This window comes from Drosophila suzukii, chromosome 2R, assembly GCF_043229965.1.
Source record: "Drosophila suzukii chromosome 2R, CBGP_Dsuzu_IsoJpt1.0, whole genome shotgun sequence".
In the NCBI taxonomy this organism is placed as follows: Eukaryota; Metazoa; Arthropoda; class Insecta; order Diptera; family Drosophilidae; genus Drosophila; species Drosophila suzukii.
In genome coordinates this window covers 21,074,173-21,092,819 of record NC_092081.1, presented here as the reverse complement: position 1 = coordinate 21,092,819, position 18,647 = coordinate 21,074,173, and the positions used below count along the sequence as shown (strand labels likewise).

The 18,647-nt window shown below is 38.1% G+C and overlaps 1 protein-coding gene across 3 annotated transcripts in view; it reads right to left on the bottom strand.

Moving 5' to 3' along the window:
* The window catches only part of Pgant9 (polypeptide N-acetylgalactosaminyltransferase 9), a 64,079-nt gene that overhangs the window by 44,566 nt on the left and 866 nt on the right, over positions 1-18,647 (bottom strand). For 2 of the 3 annotated variants that reach the window (XM_036813021.3, XM_036813019.3), the window contains exon 2: positions 3,106-3,164. The exons of the other annotated variant lie outside the window; for it this stretch is intronic. The gene's annotated coding sequence lies outside the window, so the exon portion shown is untranslated. The remainder of the gene's footprint in view (positions 1-3,105; positions 3,165-18,647) is intronic. 3 annotated transcript variants of the gene reach the window in all.

Here is an 18,647-nt window from a genome sequence, read left to right as displayed (position 1 = left end):
GTTTTGAAAAATGTATAAAAAATGTTTATATATTTTATATATTTTATTTTATATTTTTAGGTTCTTAAGTTAATTCCATTCATTCCCTGAATCAGAAATAATTTAATAATTTTCAAAATTTGACTTATCGGTGTAACATACCATTTACGACTGATCCCCTAATCAAATTGTCACCTCGCAGTAAATTAAATTGCAATATACTCAAAAAGCGTAAGCTTTACAATTTATGCAAATTATTCTGACCATGATTACTATTTAGCACCTCTATTTAGAGCAAAACTTTTCAATTTTACCTCTCTACACTGGCAAACAAATACTCAAATGCCCCCTAATTCGTTAGCAAAACTCCTCAAAAACAAACCACCACTGAAATTGTTTGCCAAACTACTGAAAAAGAGCGAGCCACACACAACAAGTTATCAGCGTTAATTTTGTTTGTTCAGGTTTACCCCGAGCAAACAAAAAGACCAGAAACAAAACAAAACAGTGGAAAAGAGGGGAAAATTAATTTATTACTCGCAACGGGGTCTGTGACTATAAAAAGGGAAAAGCGGCGGGAAAAGTACGGCTCGTAAACAGATTTAGATTTAATCAAATGATAGCCCAAAGCTAGATTTGAGTTGTGAGCGGCTGCTGGATTCGGTAATGCACTCAATATATTTCAATGTGGCAGCTCGATTAAATATTCCACACCATCGCAGGCCCGGCAGATTGGCAGTTCTGTTGGCCAGGCCCTAAAACATGAGAAATGGCAACAGATTTAGCCGCACACATATATGCCTGCTTTTAGCTGTATAAACTATCATCGTCCGATTTTATATAGGATTTTTTTGGGGTCACCAAAGGACAGACTGCTCACATTTTATTTCTCTTATTTTTTTAGAGCCCCTTTTTCGGGGGAGATAATTCGGTTGCGTTGTGGCGGAAAATGAAAAGCGGAGGGCTTGGAAAATCGAAAATGTTACGCCTGAAAATAGCCTGTCAAATGACAAAAATGGTTTCATTTTCCGTATGTGGGCCACACACAACGCCTTTTTCAACCCCTCACCCTCACCCGATGGCTATTGGTCATTTTTCCATGTCTAGGCCCATAAAATACTTCCATTATATATATGTTTTTTGTACTTTGTCCTTTTTTAGGCTACTCATTTCGGCTGCCATCAGATTAGGGCTAACATTTTGTGGTCAAGAAGGAAAGGGGGGGAAAAAGGAAGCCAAATCAGGGAAGGATAAAAGTTGCGGAGCTAGAAGAAATTGAAAATAACATTTGTGCGAATTTCTCGCAGAGGTTTGCCATGTCCAACAATTTGCTCACAGCAAAAGTTTTTACATTTTTTGGCAAAGGTCGCACGAAGGGGAAATGGAGATGAGTCAAATTAGATCATAAATGATATTGCATAAAAAGTTTATGGAAATTGACTGGGCTTAGAAACTGTCAATAAGTTTGCTTGTTTTGGCAAAAATTGTTGTCTGAACTTTCAAGTTTAAGTTTTGAAATTATTAATCCTTTTATAAAGTGTATATAGAAAGTTCAGCATTTTGACAGCTTGATAACGTTTATAGGTACAAGTAATAAATAAATAATCAAAAAAAAAACAGTTAGTTCCACTTGCTGGCATGGTCACACTACGCATTTAGTGTGGTCAGTCGATTTAAAAAAGCAAATGTAAGTAAAATATAGTAATTGTTGTAGCTCTTCCCTTTTATTTTATAGTTTTCTCTGAGTTATTCCAACAGCTGTATCCCTCAGCCCATTTCCTCATTAAATCTATTTGCACTTCTGCCGTTTTAATGCGGTTCGTTAAGGTAAAATCAATTTGGTCTCCCCTGGGAGCTAAGCTGCCTGCTCTGGACCGAAACTCAGAACCCTTTGGCGTTTCCTGCCACTGAACACACACATATCACTGGTGGCTTACATTGCTTGCACGTTGGATTGGATGTACGGCAATTACAAACTGCTTAAAAGCAAATAAATCCCTGCCAGGCAATTGCATCGACGATGGCCAAAGGATAACGAGTATTTGTGGGGCGAATGTTGCCGGCACATAAATATATATAAACATTTGCCGCTCCATTTAATGAGGCTGCAGGAACATTTCAGCTGCTCGCAGCTCGTTATCTGCGGACAACGCGAATCTGGTTCTGTATCCGTATCTGTATCTGGGTCTGGGCGACATAAGACTGTCAAAAAGTCGCCTATATAAATCGCTAAACTAAATGCCTTTCATAGTTTAATGTCACCTCGAGGGATTTGAAGGGGCGAATGGATAGATCTTTGGAGGACCAGACAACGTGTCTCTATCCCAGTGCAGCATCCACGCCTCGATGTCATTAAAACCGAATGAATTATGCAGTAGCCCAAGTGAACTACTTGCAGTCAGCCCTTGGAAAACAGAACAGAAAGGTGCACAGAGGAAAAAATATACAATATAATATCCTTCACAAATTAATATACAGATCTACACCTCTTAGTTTGTATTCTTAATATAAATATGATCTTTAATGTTTTATAATTTATATCTTCAAAGTGGCAGCTACTTTATAAAATCTAAGTCAGTTATTCGGTTCTGGGATGTCATTTAAAATTCCCTGTGATATTTTTCTCCATGTAGCTAACTTCAAAGACCTGAAGAGGACTAAAAGTGGGCAAAAAAAGAGGACCATTGAAGCAGTTGACCAGTTCCTTTCGCGACTGCAGTTGTTTGTTGTTTTAATTAACTAATTAAGATTTTTCTATGTCGCGCCTAGGTAGAAGAAGCAGTCGCCCAGGTCTACGGAATGCCTGCATTATTTGTTGCAGACGAGTTGCTAAGGACCCAATTAACCTTTTATGGCCATTTGGCACAATAACGAGGCCAAGAGCGAGAGCCGGGTCCGCGACAGCAGGGTCCACACAAAAAAAGCCAAGGAAAATAAATAAAAGGCAGCCACACAACAATCGAGACAATGATAGCCGGGTCTCTTGGCCAGTTAGTTGGCCGTAAGTAGCCGGCCATGTTCAGTGAAATTGTTAGCCATATTTGGCGCACAAAACAATGGCTATCATAAATTCCAACTACAAATTGACATTGAAAATTTGTTTGTTTTTCCATCCAGTTTGCTCACCTTTGCCTGAGTTTCCTTCCCCGCTTCCTGGATTTTCTTACAGAGCGTGACCACAAATGCTGCAATTAGAGGAAAGTATGCACAGAGAACATTAGCTGAAGCCTCGATAAATTTCCCATTATCAACAAGATAATGGAGTGCTTGTAGTTATATATTACAATGTATTTAATTATTTTTTGTAAGGCTGTGAATTTATGACACTGGGCCCATATGTTTGCAGGGGGAGTTTTCATTTCCGCTTTGGCCAGGCACGTGGAAAATTTCCCATAGCCATAAAGGGTTTAATTTTAGTCTGGGTATTATGCTAAAAATGAAATTAATTTTCGGAATTTATGGGCCTGATAAATATCAGCCGCTTGTTTAGGAGAAACCATTTAGTGGATTTTAAAATTAAAATAATGATTGAATTTATTACTTAATTTTTGTAACTTCTACTTATTTGATAAATGTGAGAAATTTTCCGATTTAATTATCTTAAATTACCCTTTCAAAGCTAGTAAAATCTGGCCTGCAGGGAAATTCCCTGATCTCCATTTTTGCCTACAAGAGATTCCTAAACGTTTTGCAAACATTTTCATTTTGGGTCACCGGCTAATCAATATGGTTTAGTGTCCCCCAGCGGGCTTTCCTACATTTTCTCCTCTCCACTTTACTTGGCTTTCTCTCGGGTTCAATTCAAACGCCCACATACATTGTATTATCGCATATTTTTCCTGGTTTTTGCCATTTTCCCTCTGCCAAACCGGTTAGGTGTTGGCCAGCTACTTCAAGGTACACGAGGACAGACAGTTTGGCAAAGAACGCCGATCCGTACATATATTTATGTGGTGTGGGCAGCAGTCGTGTGGATGTGGATATGGATATGCTGACCAAGTCACCCAGATAGATGGGCCAGCTGAAACTCCCATCTCGACGACACATCGTCGGGCTAATTGAAATGGCAAAACTAATTAGCGATGCTTTAAAAACAACCGCAGACAAAGTTGCCTGAAAGCCAGATAAAAATAAAACAGAGGGGCGAGAACAAAATATGTTGTGGCGATCGACCTTAAGCTACTTACAGAATTTGACCACCCAAACTGCTGAAAACCTCGATGGCAGTTCATTAAGGTAAATGGTGGTCCATAAACTTTAAGCCGATTACAAGAACGATTCCATGTTGTCGAAAGGTATCCCAGCACTCAACTCTCGCTTCCCAAATAAATGGCGCAAATTATTTGCTAATGATCGACTGGCAAAGTGCTGGGCTTACGTCATGGGGCTATCATCATCATCATCATCATCGGATATGGGAGTTAATTTTGTGCAATTGTCTTGAACTGTTTTGAGTGGCTGTGGTCAATGCTGTATCCCGCATAATCATCGATGAGCGAAGGTCGTGTGGCCATAACTACACACGCGATGCCTCTTTTTCAAGTATTAACTAAAGTCGGAGCTTGAATTTACATAGCTGGAAAACCAGTTATCACGGGGCCTCGTCATCATAACTAAACAGACTTGAACGTTTTCGGAATTTTTAAGGTTTAGATAAAGCCGGCTCGGCTGAAGTTCCTAAACCTAAAAGAGCACTTATCCCCTTGCCACACGTAATTTAATTACAATACAATAAAAATTGCAGGCAAGCAATAAAAGCGCAGAGGACATAAAAATGCCAGGCAATAGTTGTTTTTGCGTCTGAAAAATTCGAATTATTTGCGGAACTACCATGGACAGGAATGCCCTTTAGCCCCATCCCAAACCCATCTGAAAGTCCCCCACCTCCCGGTTGCCAAGGGACAGGACCCCAATGTTGTTGTCGTGTCAGCAGCATCCGGGGAATGCAAACTGCAGGTTTGGCGAGGAGATGCAGTCCAGAAATTGCAGAATCATGCAATTTGTGGCCACTTCGAATGCAATCAACAAAACTGTTTGATTTATGATCATTTGCAGTTTGCACTAATTTTTCAAATCACAAAAGGCAGCAGCAGCCAACGACAACAACAAGAGCACACAAAACCTGACTCGACACAAAAATTAATCATAGCACTGGGACAGGATAGATAGAGACCAAGGGGAAGCATCGTGAAGGATGGGGCCCAAGGAATCATTACAATCAATAACTAAAATCGATTTGGACCTGAAAAGGCTTTCAGTAGCTGCCCGGTTTTAAAAATAGAAATGACCTCGTGACACGAAGGGGAAGTAAGTTGAAATATGAGATCTTCCAAATTAGATATAAAAGTTTAGGATCTTAAGTTTGCGGTCTATTAATATATTATAAAAATCCTTAAGACACAATTCTTATAAAAATATATTTCAAACTTCCCTTTGGCACCTCAACAAAAAAACTTTAAGGATAGGTTTTTAAGTTTACATTCCATCAATATATTAAAGATCTTTAAGTTACAAATCTTTTCATAATATATTATATCACTTATTAAGATAGGTTCCTAATATTTCCTTACATATTTTGAATTAAAGATGGTCCTTTTAAGCATCTTCCCGCCATTTTTTAAGACCTCTCCAATCGTGTCCCGTGGGCATCTCCCAATGGTCCATAGAAAAAAGGAGGAGACGTCGGGACCAAGTCTTAAAAGTTGTAATTATGCGCAGACTTCCTTTGGACTCGGGGGACCATCCTCCTTTTGGAAACCCAGGACCAGGACCGGCCCCTTTTGGAAGCCCTCTTTTTGCATTGTGATAAACGAGCACTCCCTTTGTCTAGACTTTGGAGCGATCGCTCTTTACAACATCTTCATTATGAATTATGCGCCTCGCGGTTCCTCAGCTTTCTCGGTTCCCGGATGCGCCGATTCCCCATTCTCGTTCCCATGGGACATAACTTTTGCTTTATCACCCCAAACGAGGCGAGGATTTATATCTCCGGCCTCTTGAGTGCTCAAACTTTTGCCAACATGTTGCAACTAATTACATAAAGCGACACGTGCACGTTGTAATTTTATTTGTTACAACTCGAAATTAGCATGAATTTGCTAATTAGCTGCGATTGTAAAAGTTGCAGGCGAAGCGGCTGCGATATAGTGACGATAGCGATGGCCTCGAAGAGTGTGTGGCTGCACTTTCCTGTATCTGCGAGTGTGGGTTGCAGTGTATCGGTATCTCCAAGTTTGCCGTTGCTACCCACAGCAACAGATACATTACATTTTCAATCTAAACATGTTCACTCAATTGCAACTTGCAGCACACATTTTGCAGGAAAATGAATCTACTACTACCTTGATTTCCGAGATGTATGGAGTTATGATATGGGCATAGTTGATATTCATAGCTATACGTTTTAAGAAACATTTAAATGCTAAAATATCTTTCCAACATTTCTTACAAAGGCTTATAACCTGATTGTTGTTTAATTTTAACTATTTAAGAACCCCTACCTTATCAACTATTTTGATTTGATAAGCGTTATTTATGTATTGTAATTAAGGAGTGGGGCTTTATCAAGTATTTTGATTTCCCAACATTTATTTAAATTAAATTAAATTTATAAAGGTACAAAGAGGTAGACAAGAACTGAAAGACAAATCGATTAACCATTTAAACTCAAACAGCTTACTTAAACTTAAGTATTTTTCAAAGCTTATCTAGTTTTCTGTTTTGTTTTCAAATAAATAAAAGCTGAAAAATTGGCAATAGCCTTGAATTTGAACTGTGCTAATAATCAATGCTAGCTTATCTTTAAAGAAATAAAAGAAACCAATTTAAAAACTAATACGGACGTCATATCAATCACTTAACTAATACGGAATTCCATGAAATAGCTCGACAGTTTGACACATCATCGATAGCGAAATCGAAATGGAAGGAAAAGTCTGACTGATGGCCACGTGCTTATTTTTTATAAAAGCACCACAAATATTAAGATATCGAGAGCAAAGCACATGCTTGTAAATTCATTGCACTCAATACGCCAATTATTTGCATACATTCATTACGGATAACAAAACAGAATGTTTGCACCTTTCCGTAACTCTTTACTTAGCTCCTCACCGCCCCATTATCCATTTTACATTTTCCATTCATTACACATATGTATATTTTGTTAACAAATATTTGCCCGTTCGTTGGCAAAAATGTTTACATTTACGTATTTATAGAAGTGCAACTGCTGTTCAAAGGGCATTTTTTCTGTTTCTGGGAGATTTATGCATATCAGATATTTGACAAAAATAATTTAACAAATGAATTTTAACATTCGCTTTTGTGCATTCCATCAAAACAAAAAAGGTAAAACAAACTACACACAAAATGGCTATCAGAGGGGACAAAAACATTGCCCTAAATAAAATATAATAAACATTTATCGCATTTATTCATTGATGATATCGACGTGGCAAAAACTAAAAATATCTATAAAAACAAACGCGAAACAGCCCTGGGGGAACCCACGGCAGTGAAAGTGAGCCAACGGATAGACACACGATGACGATGGTGGCAGATGATGATGATGGCAGCAAAAATATGAATGAACAAAAGTCAGAGCTACCAGCATTGATGCGGCGAGCATTAAGTTTACATAACTTCAAACAAAACAAAAAATTAGCCAAAGTTCAAAGAAAATCAGAGGGAATTATAATCATGACTTATGAAAGATGGAACAGGAAATGTTCCGTGAATGCTGATAAAAGTTATGTAAAGAAAGGCAGTGAACAGAATTAGCCAACAATCATGATGGAGTATTAACATAAATGTGATTGTCAAAGTTTAAGATAATAAGAGGGTAGTTATCTTTAATATTTGTGAAAATTGTTTTGGAAATAGCCTCCCCAATCATTTATAACGCTTTCTTCACGCTTTATTTTTTACCCAAGGGCACATATATAATTATATAGAATACTATGTATTTTCAAAGAGCTAAATTATTAACAAGCATACGCACCGTTAACCAGTTAAATTACTTAATTAGACCCTCAATGCAGTGTAAAATATGCACTCATAATGTTTCAATTTTAATTTATTTACAGCTACAGTTGGTTAAACCCTAATTGCAACAGCACGAGATACATATTCCACCCACTGCGATGTTGTTTTAATTGTTTTTTCTACAAGCTTTCTTTGTTTATAAACAAATACAATTAGAGTGCTCAACATGTTGGAAGATACAAAAAAATACAGAAAAATCAGGTGCCTCTGGCCACTGGATATAGGAATACAAATAAAAGAAAGAGACGGCAGGGGAGAGAGTGAAAGAGATGGGTCGAGACCGGCATAAGTAAGTAGCTGTAAAGATCTCCAAAAGGCAATCAGACGGTTGTTCACCTGGTCTTTCGGCCTTTTCGGTCGCTGGTCACCTCACCTCAACACCTTTTGGACCGTGCCCAGTTTTCGCTTTATTCGGTTATGGTTTTATTCTGTGCCACTGTTCTTTTCTTTTTTTTTGTATATATACACACGAGTAAATACACCTTTTGGTTAATTTCCAACGTGCCTGGAATTCCATTTCATGACTCGCGGCCGTCCATGTCAATTTGACTGCTTTTTGCTGCTGGGAGTTTTCAAATTATACTTTTATCTGCGTATATCTGTAACACATTTTGCGGGTGTTGATTACCAGGCGACCCACATAACCACGGCTTCATCTAATTAAGTTTGCAACACACACAACGCCGGTGAAAAAGAGATATAAATAAAATTGAGAAAAAGCTGGCAAGATCCGATGAAGCAGCCGCCTAATTACGGCTCAATCAGCCTCAGCTGTTGGGATGCTGAATGTTGGTTGTTGGTTGTTGGCTGTTGGTTGTTGGTTGTTGTGGCTGCTGCAGGGCTCGGAAAATTGCCTCATGGCGAGCCATCCGATGGGTTACCTAACTTCCAGCTTAATGACTTCACTAAAGTCGGAGGGACTATCTGGCCCCGGTGGCGTGCTTTAAATATTTTGCGCCACCTGAATGCATTTTACAAATTTTTCTGTTGCAACCTGTGATAAATTGCAGTCGCCGCTGAGTACAGCCTGTTTCTTTTTCAGGTTTAACCCACTGCTGCTCTTTGATCAAACTGACATTTTCTGGCTGGGCTGACTCATGAACTGCACCTTCGCATAGGCCCGGCATTAACCATTTACCATTAGCATTTCAAACGCAACAGCTAAACGGGGGCACAGAAAAAAATATCTTTAGCTCTTCTTCAGTTTGTAAGGAATTTGGAAAGAAAAGAAGTGAACCTGGCTTAAAAAGTACCTCTGCAGAGATTGACTTTAATGGGTGAGATTATAATTTCCTTTCAACCGGCAGACTTTTGTGGTGTGATCTTTAGAAAGTAAATTTAACCATTACCATTTCAAACGCAAATGCTTAAAAAAGTAACTTTACTTTATCCTAAGTTTACAAACAATTTAAAAAAAAGAAATGATCTTGGTTTTAAAAGTACCTCTATAGAGATAGACTTTAATTGATGGGATTATACATTTCCTGCCACATCTCTAGAAAGTAAAATTTTCGAAGATTAAACTAGACCCTTTTTTCAGACTTCTATACTACATATATATTCTATACTATCTATAAAAAATACTGAATTTTTGTATGCTACATAAAAATTCCTGAACAAAATTTCAGCCAGTGAAAAGAATTAAAATTCATTAGATACTAGATTATCATAAAAGATTTAATGATCCCTCTTTATAGACATTAAACAAGCATTATTAACATAAATATAATGCAAAAACTAGTTTTTCGCAATGTAATAATTCATTTTGGTACTAAAGTCAGCTTCAAAACGATCTTAATTTCTTCCCGTGATGTCGAACATGGAAAACACAGGAGAAGCTGTCATCATCGCCTGCATTTGCATTTGAAAGTGTCGATTCGAGATGAAGAGGCGAAAGAAGTGGAAAGACTGTGGCCTATAGAAGGTGCGGGGGGCCACCTTATAGATGGGGGACCACAAACGCAAACCAAGCGAAACATCATCACCGATTGTACTGTTGTTGCTGCGGTCGTTTTGTATTAATGATGATGCAACATTTGCCACAAATGTAAAAAGTTAGGAGCATAAAAAAACAAGCACCCATGGCTACGTCAAGTTTAATGCCCGAAGGCCAAAAGCGCGTTTGACTCTCTCGTGCTGGCATTTTTCCCTTTTTTTAACCAGAGTTGTAAACTGAAACCTTTTTTTTTGTTTGGCAGTTGACGAGGATCGGGGTATAATGAGTGGAGCATCTATTTATGCCAAAGAACCCCAGGGTCTTACTTATTTTATGGCAATTTTGGTTATTTGCTGTCAGACATAAAGATAAATAAGAACTACGATTTACTTTAAGGGAAATTAAAATTTTAATTGACTTGCGAAAAGCCAATTGGTTTGGCATACTTTGTATATGTGAAGTTTTGTATAAATAGCTGGGTTCTTAAGAGGCACAACAAAATTGTGTAAGTTACGTTGAACTTATCTAAACAATTTATCGGGCCATAATGATTGGCATGGTAGAGTGGAAGAATTTAGAACTGTTTCAAAACTTTAAACACACTTAATTAGAAATTTTAAGAACTTTGTTTGTTTAAGTGAATTCTGTAATACTTATGTTCTTAAAGAGGAAATACTTTGTTTGATCTGTTTTACATAGTGCTTTAAAAATTACATTGTAAGTTAATATAGAATTGTTTCTTAATACTAAGAGTAAGAGTGAATCATTATGATAACACTTCTATATTATTGAATAACCGTAACCAAAATATAGAAGTGTTAATAGTAATAAATTCTGAATATAATATTATTAGTTGATTAATAAGATATTGTATAAATAAAACATTTTAAATTCTTTAAAATTGTAACAAAATGTTGCTGATTAAAAATCTTTTGAATAAAACATTCCAATTGCCTTCAAAAGAACACCTTCGTTGCTAGTTATGAATCTCAGTTTTCATATCATACGATCGTTTGTATCAAATATTTTAGTTTCTTTTATGTTACTAGCAAAACATCTTTTATAAATTATTTCTTTACTTGTTTTAAAATTAAATTTAAATTTTCACATCAATCACATCGTTTGAACTTCAAAAATACATATATTTTTGTGGTATTTCCTATCTATATATTCTGAAAAGGGCACCCCGACTTCGTCGAGCATATAGACGTCATTGGCACCTTCCTGGTTAAATGCCACTGATAGGCTCTCCTCGAGGTGACTTCGGCTCACCTGAGGCATTTGCATTGGCATTTGCGGCAATGTTCGGCTCAGGTGAGCTCGAGAGCCCGAGAGCTTGACAACTTCTGCTGATTCTGCTGATTCTGCCGCTGCGGTTACGGTTTAATGAACATTCATGCCTCCTAATGCCGAAACAGAGGAAAAACTGTGAACAAGCAGTAAACCAGCAGAACTCTGCGCTTTGCAACAAAAAGTTGGTAGTTCGGTATATAAAACAAAGCACTGAATGGCATAAACTAAACAAAACCCGTCGTCGTCGGAGGCAAAACTCAAGGAATTGCAACAGGTTTCTCTCGATTGGCCTTTCGGTGTCGGTGGTGCTTTATTAAATCTTCTGCTGGCCATTGTATTTGTATTTTATATTTCTGTATATTTGTTTTTCATCTTTCGACCGCCGCTTCTGTCAGCCGTGATTTGTTGCCGAAGGTTAGTTCAAGTCATTAGAGCTGCCTTTGCGCTTCTGTTGCCATAAATTGAAGATGTTTTTGCGTGTGCTTTTTCTGATCTAGGCAGTTAAATGCTTGGAAATCTATTGTTTATTCAATTAAAATAGTTGAATATTATCTGCGAAGGTGTTGAATAAAAGATGATTTGCTGGGAAAACGTTTCGGGCTGTAAACAAAAAGAAACTGCAAGGCTGGTGTTCAATTTGAACAATTTAAAACAATTTCAATTTTATATGTTTTAGATTTTGAGAAAATGAAAGTCCTTGATTGCCATTTCAGCATTTGAATATTTAAGTGCAGTTTCAAGTTCGACAAATAAAAGCTCTTTTGTGGGGTACTTTGTTCAATTATTTATAATGTTTGTTGTCAGATTTCAGTTTTAATTTTCATATATTAGATAATAATTATATACAAAAATTCGCTTTGACTTTAAATAACATTTATTATGCAATTTGAACTTTAATTTGCTTTCAAGAATATCCTATTTCAACTTGTGCAGACCATTTTAGATGGCCCGAAGCCCCACAAACTTATTCGCATTCAAATCGCATGCCAAAACTCTTCTTTCGCACAAACGTATTTATAGTGATTTTCCCCACTCATTTCCCCCCGAACCCATCCGTCGTTTCTGCCATTTGAGGCACTTCACCAAATGACGGCAATTAAAACTTAGATGCCTGACTGTTAGTGTCGCTTAGTGGCCATCAGAGCTTTGGCTACATTTAATTATAACTTGAGGACTAATTGTGCGTTGTCCACAATTAAAAATATCTTTTGGCAAGTGGGTGGGGCGGTTGGAGAGCAGATTTGTCACAGATGATGGGGCAAGTGGAGCAGAGTCTGCGGCTAATTGCCGCACGGACCGGGTCCAAAACGATCCATCCACCGGCCTAGGCCAACTATAAGGCTTAACAAATAAAAATAGGAATACAAAATGTAAAAACAATGACAAGACAAATGTTGGGACAAGGCAGCAACAACAAATCAACACGACTGCAACATGCGGCCTACAAGTTTTGTGGGCCTACAAAAGAAACTTTTTTATGCAGCTAATCCAATTCGAAAGCAATTTCTGGGCGGAATGGTACTGGAGATTGGGGAAGGGGAGATGGGAAGATGGGGAAATGGTGGGTTGTTGAGAACCCCCATTTACATGGCCTAAGACCATGTCTGGGATCTGCCCACTTAGCCCGGCGGACGGAGGAGCCAACTTAGAAGACGAGTTCATTGAATTCTTCTCGCTGGGTATTCGCCAAACTCGTAAATTTTCAACATACAAGAAAACAAGAGAGGAAAAAAGAAGCCAAATCCCAAACCAAACAGGTTCTCCTGCATCCACCAAAAACAAAGATATACACGGGGAGAAAAGGGGAAGGGTGATTATTTTGACTGCATAATATTAGGATACTACAGTTTTTAATTAAGTATAAAGTAAATAGGGTAATAACATATTTAAAAGTTGCCTTTTGCCATCTATTGTCTTATACTAAAGTTTTAAGTTATAAGCAAAGATCATAAAAATCTCTAACAAAATACTAAACATCTTTTTTTTAGTGCATCAAAAGACCAGACTTTGGGTTACACATGTACGAGTGTGTGTATTTTTTTGGGGCCTGCAGCATCTTTTGAGTGGAATGCGGCAGTCAAGTCATCTGCCCTGAAAACGGAGACTCATCTCGGGTTTCGAATCTGGAGTCCGGGTCTGGGTTTTGGTCTGGGTTTTGGTTTTGGTCAGCTGCAAATGCATAAAAATCCGCGCCGCATTTCACTTTAGACTGCGGCTACTTCGATTAAGTAGCTGTCAGTATGTGTATCTTGTATCTCGTGTCTCGTATCTCTCGATTCGAGTTGGGTGAAAGCGTTCGCATCTTTTCACATTGCATTTTCAGGCCAGCGGCGACCCACTTCCATTTCCAGTTAGAGCCTTATCGAGGTGTTAAACAGTCGGCCAAACAAACTAATTGACCCAAAACAGGAATGGTAATCTAATGCCGGCGAACAGCAGAAGAAACAGCAGCTAAAAAAACGCCACAAAAAGATTTGTATCTCGGTGGGATACAAAAGGGCAGAACAACTCAATTCGAGGGATCAGCTTTGTGCACTCCTTCTTTTGTTTCACAGCCACAAAAGATGAGGGATTGCTGCCAGTCATCCCAGTGACCTTTCAGCCTCTCTAACCAAATCCATCAATCAATCTGAATTCTCAAACAAAAAAAAACGAGACGGTTTAAAACGGAAATGAATCCACGCATTGGACATTAACCGTAATTGCGGAGGCAAGCACGCAGCGTGCGATAGATACATAGATACATTTGTATCTCATGACGCACACAAAACGGGTTCAGCCTCGGGGGTTCGGGATACCACCCTCCCTCGCCCCTCCCGCCCCACTTAATGACCTTGTAACTCAACTGTCAACTGTCAGCACACGCAGCAGCAGAATGGCAACAGCAAATCAATAGCCCAGCCACAATTTATAGTATCCATGGCCATAAATTGGCCAGCAGACCGCCACATGTCATGGCTTTGGGCCAACGGAAGGCAAGGAATTCTGGCCAAAATAGGCAGAAAACCAGGCGAAATAGATTGTCTGCGAGAAATCAGAGATCAGAAATCGGCGGGAACCGCACAGAGGCGCAGTAGCTCTCATTATCATATAAACAAAAGGGTTCCACATACTCATCCATGCCAAAATGTAAACTGTCGGCGAATTTATGTGTACGAAATTTTATGAATTTATGAAGAAAGCCTTCGCATGTGGGCCTGACATAATGGTTAAACATTGTATTCATTTGGGCTATATGGCCCCAGGATCCCGCGTGGGGAATACTCGTCGGCAACTTATGCATACGAAATGAGCACCGATAAATTTATGCGTTGAGTCTAACAGATACTTAAGTGAATACCTCGGCGTTTTAAGGTTTTAGTGATGCAGCCTATGTGGATGGTAAAAATATATAAGTGATTATATTAGGCATTTCTGACTAAATATTAAAAGAATAAACACTTTTTACCTAGTCTGCAGGCATATCAAAGTCGACTTAATGGAATTACAAAACACTCTTCAGTTTTATGAAGTGCCCTGGGAGAACCTGAGGAAAGGTGTGGGAAATGTATTCTCCAAGCTACTCCAGATTTTCCAACAAATTCATAGGTCAAAATTTATTATTTCCATCTGTACTCTCTTCTTTTTTAAGTACGTAATAATGCAAATGGAATTCCATTGAAGAATTTGCAACTTAAAAGTAAACAGTCATAAAATTGGGATAAAAATTCTTCAAAATCTTTAATGCATTTCCAAGATAGTTATCATAAAAATTTTTTATTTATTTAAAAGAGTTAAACGGTCAAGTTCGCAGTGAGCGGATATATATATACGTACTATGTACATTAAATCCGAGAAACGGCTTATCACATTGAAACATTTTTGTGCCCGCTGTGTTTACATTACCCCAGACTTTCGGGGACTTAGGGAAATGAGGAGGGAGCAAGACAGATTAGAGGAAAGTGGACCGGCGGAGAGCTAGTAAAATATGAGCATCTGGGAAAATACAAATAGTTTGCGCGATATCGCGGCAGAAACTTCCGCAAACCCTCGGAGATCCGTCGAAAAATGTGCCTAAGCAAGCACTAAGGCCCCAGAACAAACCCTCAACAAGTAATGAATTACGCGTCAGATTTTCCGCACTCCTTTCAAGAGGAGCTGGCAAACAATAAAAGAGCCAAAAAGGCAAAGCAGCTGAAAGCAGTTGCCAAAATGTTCCAGCAACTTTGAGTTACTCGCACTCAAACTGCAGAATGAATGAGTGTACGTGCGAGGGAAGTACGGGTACATAGAAGCCTGGTAAAAAGTTTTGTTCTGCATTGTTATCAGCTAAAGGAAGCCGAATTATAAAGGGGCCAACCAGAAACAAACAAAACATAAAACATGAAAAATAAACCCGAAATCAGCAGAGGACCAGCACCAGGCAAGTTTTCACAAAAGATCTTATTTCGCTGAGAGGAAGGAGTTAGGATTCGGCTTTTGTGCTTAAGAAATCTTCCAAGGAGCAACTTTCTTGGCGAGATAAATTAGTGGGTCAGTTGTAAATAGATTGCAGGAAAAGGAAAACAAAGAGGAAAATAGAGAAATAGCAGCGTGCAAATAAGGCAATTGGATCGGGGACTTGTATAATACTAAAACTATTTTAAGAGCTAATCTTAAGACAAAGAATTTATTATTTCAGAAAATTAAAAGGGATATTCAAATGTTCTAAGGTATCAGCTAAGACCATCATACCATATCACCTGCTTAATTTTCCACAACCTGTCACTCATCTGTCCAAATTGGATACTTCTGTCTATCCACTCTCAAACTTATCAAGAGTGCTCTAAACTGGGTTAAGGTAGGGTTTATCAGTACCGCCCCACTACTTGAACGTGCTTACGAGTATTTCCGATCCGAAAACTCCTCCCCCTTAAAACGCCCATCAATCCCTAAGACATTCCGTACATTAGATACCAGCTAGCAATTCGATCCGAAGCGAGAACGTGCAAAACAAGAATACAAAGAATATTGTATAATGTTTTTTTTCCCATGTACCACATTTTGACAACTGTTTTTTGCTCGTTTTTGCTGCAAACTAAACTGTTTCCCTAGTTCACGTTTTTTTTTTTTTTTATATCCAATAGAGAACGTGCAGACGTGCGAAATTCAAGCGAAGAAGCGGCCGTTCGCGAAGAATTATAACTTCAGCTGGCACCTGGTCGATATTATACCATAACTTTATGCCTAACTATCACGGATGGCAAACAAAGAGCGGGCCATGATGTAAGCCCAGTCAAAGGGAATGCTAATATGCGGAGTGATTAATTCATCCAAATTAACATAAATGGCAACAGCTTTAACTTTTGCCGCCTGACCACAGGTGGCCCCCTATCTTGGGTCTTACCTTTGGCCCAACCTTTAGCCTTTTTCTTCGCCTTGACGCCACTGGCCGACATAAATAATTAAATTTAATTGCCGTCGCTGCTTCTTAATGATGCAACCAAGCATCAAGCGAGCCAAAGAGCCGAAAAGACCTCTGAACCCTTGACGCTTTCTCACCTGAAACCCGTTTTTATGAAAATGAAAATGGAAATGAAATTAAACGAAGCCCACGTCGTCGCAGGCAGCAAACGACAAGTGACAGCGATGAAGGTACGTTTCATGAAATTAACCAAATACTAAATGGAAATTCGAGGCGGGGAAAAGCCATAGGAAAAGATGGGTTTCCGCAGGCATTAAAACAAGCGACATTTTCCCTTGTCACAGGGAGTTCGTTAATTGAAATGGCTACATTAGAAAAATTATGTATAAAGGCGAATGAAAAATTTATGAATGACTGACTTTCCTTGTCACAAGAAGTTGACATTGGGAAACAAGACAAGCCATCATATAAACTAATTTTGTTAAAATGATACCCCTACAAGCCAAAAGTCACATTATCCGAATACCGCACATTCATTGGGTTAATTATTCGGCAATAAAGACCTATAAACGCAACTGACACAGAATGGCAGTAATTATTTTTATTTAGGTAACGAAATATTCCATAATGATGTCTTCCCCGTGAAACGATAACACTCGTCCCCAAAAGATATCCGGAGCAATCTAATCTTATCTAATCTATTTTTACACATGAGCAAACTTTGCAAAGACAGTCGCCCCACAAACCAGTTGAAAATAATACTTGACCAGCTGAACTGGTTCTTATTTATGCCAAAAAATTACAATCTAAAATATAATAAAAATTTTTGATTAACAAGACGGCCATATAATTAAAGCCTCTCTTTCCAGCCATGACACCAATCCGTTCCACAATCAACTGTCTAATCTAGGCGGGTCTGGCTAACGACGGTCTTTGATAATTAATAACAAAAGGGGAAATGCTGGCTTTTTGCCTTTGGTTCCTGTGATTCTAGGCCAGAGACTCTTTGAGGGCAAAAACAAAACAAAAACCGGCAAAACGCACGCAGGCCAGACAGTCGAGAACCGGGCTAAGAGAGTGGGAGTTGAAGAGGTGGCTTAAGTGCTGCCATGGCAAAGCCAAAGGCAAAAACAAAGCGGGCCCATTCAAGGGTTTTTCTCGAACCGAAAAACACAAATATATAAAAACAGGCACAGCTGCTCGAAAAGCAGAGGGCGGTTATAAAAATCAAATGAAGTTTATTGATTTTTCTTTGTGAGCCCCAAAAAAAGAACGAGGCGAGTGCGCAAAGTCAAGGAAATGCCCAATAAAATGTAATTTGCAAACAAAACCTCGATTTTTTGCTGCAGAGAACTTTTTACACCCTAATCAAGCGAAACGAAGCAAATTTAATCTAACTTATTCGAAAGCGGAAACCACAAGAAGTTCGTCACGCAAGTGGGTTTAATTTTTTTTACATTTCATTGAGACTAAATAAGTTATTTATACAACTCAATTGGACAAGGGGAATCTGAAGAATTACATTTTTAAAGTTCCTACATATGGGAAATGGATAAGGTTTTAACTTGTATCTGAAAGATTCAAAAGTTTTCTAGAAAAAGATATTTTTGCATTTCAATAATAACATCCTAATATTCTGTCAAATATTAAACATCTAATCTAATTTTAAAACAAGTAAGCAACTAATAATCCTAAACATGGATAATGGCTTTGATTTCAAACTTGTATCTGAAAGATTCAATACTTTTATAGAAAAAGATATTTATGTTTTTCAATAATAAAATCCTAATGTTCTGTAAAATATTAAACATCTAATCTAATCTTAAAACAAATTTTTATTTACTTTTCCTATTATTGGTTTTTTAAGTTCTACAAATAAAATTATTAAATAAAACTTAAAATTTAGAGATGAAAATATATCAAAATTCTAGTGCACTTTATTTCTCCGTGTGCAACTATCTCAGACGGAATGCATATCTGCATTGTTTTTGCTTTCAGCCCGCAGACGTC